The 10,253-nt window shown below is 41.2% G+C and overlaps 1 long non-coding RNA gene across 1 annotated transcript; it reads left to right on the forward strand.

The window, feature by feature from the left end:
- The first annotated feature begins 441 nt into the window (after positions 1–441).
- On the forward strand, positions 442–3,027 carry LOC145850482 (uncharacterized). Its single transcript, XR_014382187.1, has 2 exons — positions 442–649; positions 2,484–3,027. It is a non-coding gene; the product is annotated as an uncharacterized LOC145850482 (long non-coding RNA).
- The last annotated feature ends 7,226 nt before the right edge of the window (positions 3,028–10,253 follow it).

Genomic DNA, 10,253 nt, shown 5'->3' on the forward strand with positions numbered 1-10,253 from the left:
TTGAGAATATATATATAGATTAGAGAGATGCATGTATAGTAGACTGACCAAGAACGTACTTTTACCTCAAGCTTTTACTTATACCTTTTACTGTGTTACACTCCATTAGGAGTTACATTATCATGTTATTTTGTATATCAATGCACTTTGTTCATTCATTTTACTCTTTAACACAAGCTCAGGTCAGGGGGGAAAGGTGTGTTTGAGACGAGGAAGAGAAGCCCTGCCGGGGTAGGGCGTGGTTCTCGACTGTAAAGCTGATGTCATACATGCACGAACACACACACCCCAGTGGACTCTCGGTAGGCTGGCCTGACGAATCACAGCAAAGGAGACGCACGCACCTGCTAGGTGCTTGGTGCAAGGTGATTGGTTACACCACAGAGAGACATTGGGGTAGGGCTGGTAGGTGTACATGTAAACCAAAACCTTTACAAACTCAGACTCTTTGCATTAAGAGCTTGTCCAGGTAACATCACCACCACTCCAGGGTCCCTCAACAATGGACATCACCTCTACCTCTGGTGTCTGCCTTTCTGCCTTCCTTTGACATCTACTGATTAACTGATCTCCTGAATCTCGGAGGACTCTCTGCGTTTTGAATCTGACCCAGGCATGCAAGAAATCATTCGTCCTTCAGCAAGAGGAGGTAAGAGGAAGAAAAGCCTCTAGCAACAAGACCCGGTAACACAATAGTATCTCTTGTTATGGCTTCTGGCTCTCTGGCTGCTACGAGGAAGGATATGGTAACTTGTAATTATAAAACCAAAGTTTTTAAACAGTACTAAGTTTTCTTAATTACTATAACCTGGTTTTTACACAAGGGGCTTTTTGAAATACTTTATAAGGTCACTATCACAGAATATTATTTTAATGGCAGTATGCTGATATTTTCCTGTTTTACTTCAGTATTTATCTGTAATATGATTTTTAGAATGGAGAAATAAGTCAAGATTTGAAGGGTGTTTGACTGAGATGGCAACCGATAAGAGACACCTGTCATCACTGAGGAAAGCCTCTCTCCCTAGCTTGTGCTCTAAACAGAGGAGAATGGTGGTACAAAACAGGAACAAAATCCTTTGACTAGACAAACCAGTTAGGGCACATAGGTCTATACAGAAAGAGTTGTCAAAAGTTTCTAAATTCTACTATGTGCAGGATAAGCAAAGTGGTGGTTTCATGGATGAATTGACTTTATGTTGTTGATATGCTGTAAGGAGACAGTTTCTCTCTTCAATTATTGTGCATTCTACACAGACAATTGTTCGGCTCCAGATTTAAAGGGGGAAAAAGGTGGAGAGTGAAAGGGCCTCTTCTTTTCATTATGTAACTGGCATGCTTGTCTTCTCTAATAATAACTTCAAAAGGGTCTGGTCAGGCTTGTTCTTACTTGTTTTTTCTGGTATGATTAGAGATTAGACTAAATAAGAGTTTTCCCCATCATTCAAATTCTGTATGTCAATAGATGTAGAGTGGTACATTAAGTGGTGTAGTTATTGGCCTAAACTAATGTAAGAATTTGCTGCTCAATCCAAATCTCTGGTTTGATAATTGTTGGTTTATAAAGAACAGTTGCAGTCTTGCCTTGTTTGTGCTATTCCATTACTTGCATACGCCAGCAGTTAATTACTTAAATATAAGCAACAAAGGATATCACGGTTGGGAATGTGGAAGATACAATAGGAAAATGCATTAAAACTGGAGCTGATGCTACTGTATTCACAACTAACACCTGTCCTCTACAGGTGGTGATAATGTCATTTTCTCAAGAGGTCATTGTAGCAAGGGCCTTTTAGAATTTCCTCCTGCGAGAATAAGATACATTTTGTGATGTGGCAATGTGCCTAGCCTCAAATATATGTGTTGAAAGTGTATACAAGTTTAATGGCATTCACAGGTGAGAGGTCAGGTAGTGCATGGATTGGTTTTGTGTGGTTAAGACCATGCAGCCATTTTGTCTGAATGACTAAGCAACCGGTTGAGTCCTTTGTTTAATTTCTGTTTGTTCACGCATGCAAAGCACTCAGGCTAGGCGGTGACCATGCAGATGCTGAATTACCTGTTTGGCTTTAAAGCAAAGTAGATTTTTGCATCTATGCATACAACTGGATATGATGTAAAGTCATTACTATACTTATGTCACTTGAAATGTATCAATATACAGTAACTACAATTTAGAGTTTAATTCGATTTTTCAAGAAAACAGGTCTTTATTGTTAAAAGGTCATGTAAACCCTATTGTAAAGGTTTACTCCGGAGTATTGAAAACATCAAGTTTCATAAAAGGAGAATATAATGTCACATTTTCCTTAGCCACAAAAATGGATTAGGGACTAGACTAGGGATGAGCATCAGATTATTATCTGATAGATGCCAAATATATACATTTCTTGTATATCAATTGCTTCCTTATTTAACTGTTCTTTCAGCCTCCTAAAAGATGATTTCTCTCTTTTCTTTCCCTCTCTCCTTTTCTCCCTTAGAGGGCCTCTAGTGCTGGTCTGTCTACTGAAATGCTGCCCGGCTGAAGACTAGGAGGGAGCAGGGCATGTCTGTGGGTTTTGCCTTTCATGGGGTCTTGAATGACCAGAGAGAGACTGGATGTGGCTCTCTCTCAGGCTCCAGGGGGAAATTTGAGATATTTCCCCTCTTTTCTCCCTCTACAACTCCTCACTTTTTTCTTTTTACATTCTTCCTTTACTGCTCTATTCACAATGGTAAGATTACAGGTGTTGCTGTTTGATTTCCTTCTCAGTCCCCTCCCTTTTTACCCTCCTACATACTCCCTCTCCCTCTTTTGTCCCACATTTTTACCTGCTCCCACCGCCATACAACCTTTCCCGCTCTCGCAACCCACTAATCCCATGACATTTGCATCAAGTGATGTTTGCTTTGCTTGTTTCAGAGCAAAACCCTTTCTTTAAGCTTGTTCTGACAACAATGGAGGCTATATATTTTGAACATGAAGAAAGAATTTAAACAAGATTTTATTTGTAGACTACAATGAATTAAATCAAATCTCTACTACTGAAAGTAATGTGGATACCTTACTAATAGCTAATGTAATCAGACAGTATGTATTTGGTGAAATAACACAAGACCAATTTTGAAATGGTGCAGGAACAGTGTGAATTGTGCACAGTGCATACAGTTTGTACGTAGGATGTTATGTAATGTATAATGTTTGCCATGAAGTGTCATTGAGGGCATTCAATGTTGGTGGCAGTTTGCCAATGTGGCAATGATAAGGTGATCTTGAGGCATATTAGTCGAGACATGGGAGTAATCATCTTCTGAAATTCCTGCCATTGTGTTACTCTAGAATACTACATTACCTGCGTAATACAGTAGCGTTTTGATACCGCTGCGGCCTGACTTTGCGAGGGCCCAGTGGCCTACCATACTTTGTTTTAGCTAACAGCGCAGGTGCATAACTTCAAGGAATCTTTGTAAAACCACAGCCTCTTAAATTATAGTTTATGTTCTTGGATCATAAAAAAGCACAGTTGTGATGTTTGGATAATTATTAACAATGACTTAGCCTACTGATGTGGTTGCAAAATTATAGAATAAAAACATCAAAGAAATCCGACAGGGTTTGGTAAACACAGCAGGTAGTGTCAGTGCTTTTCTGGATCCACCTGTATGGTAGCCTCCTCTATTTACACTGTCCGCATCTGTGCTGCTGTTGTAAATGAAATATTGATATTTGGATGGCCATCTCCATCTTACGAGGTAGTTTTGGATGTTATAACTCCCTCTAATACTGCCTGGTAATGATGATGATGACCCTCTGCAGGCATCATAGACAAAAACACATAACACAGAAACACAATCCCACGTAGCACTGTATTTTCTTAGCCCTTGATCCTGGGTAGTAATATCTTATGAGTTGCTGATAGGTTTGAGTAGTATTCTAAGGGTTGTGTAGACGTAGATATGCTCTGAGGTTGGATATAGTTAGTTATGTGCTTTTGGTGACCTTCCCTTTCTTTGGCTTCCAAAGCACGTCTTACCTGACAGTGCTGGGCTGTACACAGGTGTTCTAACACTGTCTGGTAATGATGTCCCCTGAAAGCCCCTCAAACAACCACACCATCTCAACAACCAATATAGGTGCAACGGCACTGTAGCATACCTGAAGCAGGACGTGTTCACAGTTAGTTCGTTTTTTACTGTTTGGAAATTGTTTTCAGTCAACTCTGTTTTAGAGAGACCCTCTGTCTGTTGGCATTGCCATTGTTCAGGTGTAGACTCTAAGTCACGTGAACTCCAGTTCAAAGTTCAGAACATGAAAAGATGGAGACTGTAGTAGGGTCGTTTTTTTTTAAAGGACTACATATGTGAATAAGACGATGATGGAACAACTGGCTGAAGGAGGCATCCAGAACAGGTGACACCAGACTTTAAAGGCTGACAGAGATAGTCCCATAGGAAAAGAGGATGAGGTAATAGTCCTAAACGTCGTCTGTGGTGAGCACCTACCGCCTAACCCCCCCATTTGTGAAAAGTAGTTCCTCCCTGCTTCCTGCCCTTTGTGTAGATTTTCCACCCCACCCAGTAGTTAAAGAATAGCAGTGAAATGACTGTTGCAGTAAGAGCCACTTCCTCTTCCCCTCCCCCAGTCGAAGCTGAATCTGGGCCTTTGTTGGCTCGTGATTGGTCCAGCGGCCCTACTGTACCTGCGTGCCATATTGTGCAGCTGACACCTGAGATCTGTGTGAGAAAAATAAACACAACAACCTCTATGGCTCTCCTGCTCTCACTTTCTATTTATTTCTCTCTCTCCTCTTCTCCAGTGAAAGCCAGTGGCATTAGCTGAAACTGATTATTGCATTTAAACTAAAATGAGAGGTTGATTCATTATCGTTGAAGTTGTTTTTTTCATTACTCTCAACCAGTTATAACTCTCAACCTATTGCCCTATTCAACACCATTATGATTGTCAAGGTAAAGTGAAGGTATACAAGGAAACAGAGTTCTCAAACTGTGTGTTATGTAACAAAAGGGTGGCTGTAAAAATTGGGGAATGCGGGCACAAAAGCATTGTAATGTCGTCATTTATTTGCATGTCCCTTTAAAGTTCAAATAATTTAAAGATTGTGTAATATTGCCTTATGACAAACAATCTGCTCCAGTTATAAATGTCTTACTATAATTGTAGAAATTACTATTACCTCCAATACATTTTTTAAAAACTTTTCACCACTGATGTGTTGCTATAAACTATTCCAATTCTCCAACTTATTTCTGTCTTCTTTCTTCACAGCTTGTCTGTCAACAAGCTGCTGTAGCTACAAAGACCCTGGCTACTTTCCTCTGATGCGCCTACCTAGACCTTATAATTGTTGTCTTACCAGACAAGTTTAGATCTAGCTACTCTGTCTAATACTGTCTGGTAATGCCGTCCATTACAAGGTGTCTCATCGCTCTTCTTCTGTCAGTTTCTTGGACAATCTGTACAAATCAACTGGTATCAGGTCATGTGATGTCTTTTTCCCTCAATGATGTTTTCCATAACTGGCTTGTAAGGTTTAATTGCAGGTCAAATAAAAATTGTGTTGAATTATGTCATTGTATGCAATATCCCTAGTCAAAAAAATCCTATAGGATCCCCCCCAAAAAAATATCCAATTGCAATCCCAAAGAAATTTCAATCAGATTTTGGAAGCTATCCTATAGGACTTTATCCCATGGTATAGTGCCTAGTACCTAGGACAGAATCCTATAGGAGTCCAATAGGACTGGTTCCAAAATCTGATAGGATTTTCTTTTGGCTTCTATTATTGACTAGGGTAACTTGCTATTTAAAAAAAAAATTGTACAGGACAGATGTAAGTACAGATATGGAGACAGATATAGAGAGGGGTAAAGTGGTTAAGGGCACAGACAGTCGGCCAAGCCAGGGCTCAAATCCCCGTCTAGGAGGGGGCATATGTGGTCCGGATTTGGGGGCTTAGACCGCTACACCAGACTCCAGCACACTGATAAGATTTTTCTATTAGATTCTTGTGTATATAAAATCCTATTCAATAGAATCCTATATTACTCCAATAGGACTGGTTCCAAAATCTGATGGGATTTTCATATTGGCCTCTAATTAGATCCTTGTATTGGAATCCTATCGGATTAAACACTATACGCTATGGTTAACTTAGCTGCTTAACACATGGAGCACCCGTGGGCAGTGGACACGTCAACTATAACATCATAAGCAACCAATATTGAACTGCCTCCTTTTCCACTTGAGATGCCGACCCTATAGTGGAGAACCGCCGGCAATGTCGAGATAGGGAAAATGGGGAGGGAGCACCTTCTAAGGATGGAGGGAGGGTAGAGGTGACAGCTCTGGGGGGAAGGAGGCAGGGGAGGGGGTACATCCCTGGTAGGGAGGTAGGGAGGCAGGGAGGGAGTGAGAGGGGTAGGTACAATCCTGGAATGGAAGGAGTTGGGGGGGGTGTCATTATCTTTAGGTTTTTCTTTTCCTCTCCCTATCCCAACAGAAAGAGGGTAAAGGTAACATTCTCTATTTGAATGCATTGCTGACTATTATACTGTATATTCAATTAAAGAATGTTCATATCTTTGCGTTACTGTACCTAAAAATGTATTTTCATTCTACTTTTTTTGCATATATGAAATGTAAATATGCTGTACATTCTAAGGGGGAAACCCCCCAAAATCTTGCGCTATTGTAAAATTGTATTTAGTTTTGTACATAATATTGTAATGGCTTCTAATTCAAAAAACAAGAAGTTGCATGAATAAGAATTAAATCAAATAACTCAAGTGAGTGTTTTGTTGAAAAATGTGTACTGTACTGGTGGTCAAACTCCAAATGAGCGTGTAGCCTTGAATCACTCCCATATTGTGGTGGTGAATAAAACCTGTTGTTTCCAATTAAATAAAATATTGTAATTCATGTTGTATTGTACTGGAACAAATGACAACAAACTTTAATTGAATGGGTTCAATTAAGAAAAGTTCTGATTTAAGACGTATCAAAAACCTATAGGATCCAATAGGATTCCAGTAGGATTCTGATAGAGCTGACACAACATCCTAGTGTTGTGAAAATCTTATAGGATTTTATTGGAAAAAACACTAATCCTGTAGGATTTTTTGACTAGGGATGCCTTGAATAGTTATGTCTTACAGTGTTTTGTTAATTATGTTAAAGGTCTTAAACTCAGGTTTTTTGTGTGTTTTTCATTATCATATGAATCATTATAAACTGCATACAGTGTAGTTTTGCACAACTACTAAAATTCAAAATTACTATATTAACCTGCAAACATATTTCTTACAGTGAAATCATCATAGAGATAAATTCAATCACTACTCACTTTAAAGGTCAATTGCAGCTGTTTTTTTTTAAATCTCAATATCAAATAATTTCTGGCTAACAATTAAGTACCTTGATGTGATTTTTTTTTCAATTAAAATTGTCAAAAATAAACAAAAATTGCTTCTTAGCGAAGAGCAATTTCTCAAGCAAGGATTTTGCTTGGACTGTCTGGGAGTAGTGATGGGAAAACTGAGAACTAGCTGTTATTGGCACAGAGATTTGGAACTCTCTTTCTTATTGGTCCATTGACTAAACTCCCTCCCCACCAAAACAGGCAAAAATGTCAGGTGGTCTTTTCTAACAGCTCTTACACTAAAAGGGCATTATCATAATTTTCACAATTTCACAATTCCAACCTCATAGTGTGGAAATATACACTTCGTGGACAGTTTATTAGGTACACTCATCTAGTACCGGATCGGACCCCCCTGGTCAGCAACAATGTTCAGACACGCTTTGGCGTTCAAACGTTTCTCAGTTGGTATCAAGGGACCTAACATGTGCCAGGAAAACATTCCCCACACCATTACATCACCGCCACCTGCCTGTACCTTTGACTCCAGGCAGGATGGGGCCATGGACTCATGCTGCTTACGCCAAATCCTGCCACTGCCACCAGCATGACGCAACAGGAACCAGGATTTGTCAGACCATGCAATGTTATTCCACTCCTCAATTGTCCAGTGTTGGTGATCGCATGCCCACTGGAATCGCTTGTTCTTGTTTTTAGCTGATAGGAGTGCAATAGCCCATCCATGACAAGGACCGATGAGTTGTGCATTCTGAGATGCTGCTCTGTAGATCACTGTTGTACTGCGCCATTATTTGCCTGTTTGTGGCCTTGCACGATTCTTGCCATTTTTTTCTCGACCTCTCTCATCAACGAGCTGTTTCGCTGACAGGACTGGCGCTGACTGGACGTTTTTTGTTTGTCGCATCATTCTCGGTAAACCCTAGACACTGTCGTGAGTGAAAAGCCCAGGAGGCCGGCCCTGCCTGGCATGCCATTTTGCCCATTCTAATGTTCAATCGAACAGCAACTGAATGCATTGATGCCTGTATGCCTGCTTTATATAGCAAGCCACGACCACGTGACTCACTGTCTGTATGAGCTAAATATGTTCGTGAATGGGGTGGAGTACCAAATAAATTGGCCACTGAGTGTATATAAAAAACAGGAAATCAGTTTTTGTATCTAGTGGAACTCTACTTTTTGTGTAGTAGGTGGCGGTAAAGTTCCATTCTGAACTCAGCCCCCCCTCAAAAAGGTCCAGGAAGATAGAAATCAAATAATATCAAATCACATTTTATTGGTCACATACACATGGTTAGCAGATGTTATTGCGAGTGTAGCGAAATGCTTGTGCTTCTAGTTCCGACAGTGCAGTAATATCTAACAGTAGTATAACAATTCCACAACAACTACCTAATACACACAAATCTAAATAAAGTGATGGAATAATAATATATACATATAAATATATGGATGAGCGATGACCGAGCGGCATAGGCAAGATGCAGTAGATGGTATAAAATACAGTATATACATATGAGATGAGTAATGCAAGATATGTAAACATTATTAAAGTGGCATTATTGAAGTGACAAGTGATACATTTATTAAAGTGGCCAGTGATTTCAAGTCTGTATATAGGCAGCAGCCTCTCTGTGTTAGTGATGGCTGTTAAACAGTCTGATGGCCTTGAGATAGAAGCTGTTTTTCACTCTCTTGGTCTCAGCTTTGATGCACCTGTTCTGACCTCGCGTTTTGGATGGTAAAGGGGTGAACAGGAAGTTGCTCAGGTGGTTGTTGTCCTTGATCTTTTTGGCCTTCCTGTGACATCGGGTGCTGTAGGTGTCCTGGAGGGCAGGTAGTTTGCACCCGGTGATGCGTTGTGCAGACCGCACCACCCTCTGGAGAGCGCTGCGGTTGTGGGCGGTGCATTTGCCGTACCAGGCTGTGATACAGCCCGACAGGATGCTCTCAATTGTGCATCTGTAAAAGTTTGTCAGGGTTATAGGTGAAAAGCCAAATTTCTTCAGCCTCCTGAGGTTGAAGAGGCGCTGTTGCGCCTTCTTGACCACACTGTCTGTGTGTGCAGACCATTTCAGTTTGTCCGTGATGTGTACACCCAGGAACTTAAAACTTTCCACCATCTCCACTGCTGCCCGCCGATGTAGATAGGGGGGTGCTCCCTCTGCTGTTTCCTGAAGTCCACAATCTCCTTTGTTTTTTTGACGTTGAGGGAGAGGTTGTTTTCCTGACACCACACTCCGGGTGCCCTCACCTCCTTCCTGTAGGCTGTCTCGTCGTTGTTGGTAATCAAGCCCACTACTGTTGTGTCGTCTGCTAACTTGATGTTTGAGTTGGAGACGTGCATGGCCACGCAGTCATGGGTGAACAGGGAGTACAGGAGAAGGCTGAGCACGCACCCTTTTGGGGCCCTAGTGTTGAGGATCAGCGAAGTGGAGATGTTGTTTCCTACCTTCACCACCTGGTTTGGCGGCCCATCAGGAAGTCCAGGATCCAATTGCACAGGGCGGGGTTGAGACCCAGGGGCTCAAGCTTAATGATGAGCTTGGAGGGTACTATGGTGTTAAATGCTGAGCTGTAGTCAATGAACAGCATTCTTACATAGGTATTCCTCTTGTCCAGATGGGATAGGGCAGTGTGCAGTGTGATGGCGATTGCATCGTCTGTGGACCTATTGGGGCGGTATGCAAATTAAAGTTGGTCTAGGGTGGCAGGTAAGGTGGAGGTGATATCATAGCGATTGCGGCGGAGCATTTCCTGAGGCCGAAAGATTACATGCAATATTAACACAAGTCGTACCACCCTCTTAGGTCCTAGAGCCTGAGAAGGGAGATATGGAGAACTGCTTTGCTTTATCTTGGCCAGGTCTCA

The sequence above is a fragment of the Salmo salar genome, chromosome 22 (assembly GCF_965601325.2).
Source record: "Salmo salar chromosome 22, fSalSal1, whole genome shotgun sequence".
NCBI classification, from domain to species: domain Eukaryota; kingdom Metazoa; phylum Chordata; class Actinopteri; order Salmoniformes; family Salmonidae; genus Salmo; species Salmo salar.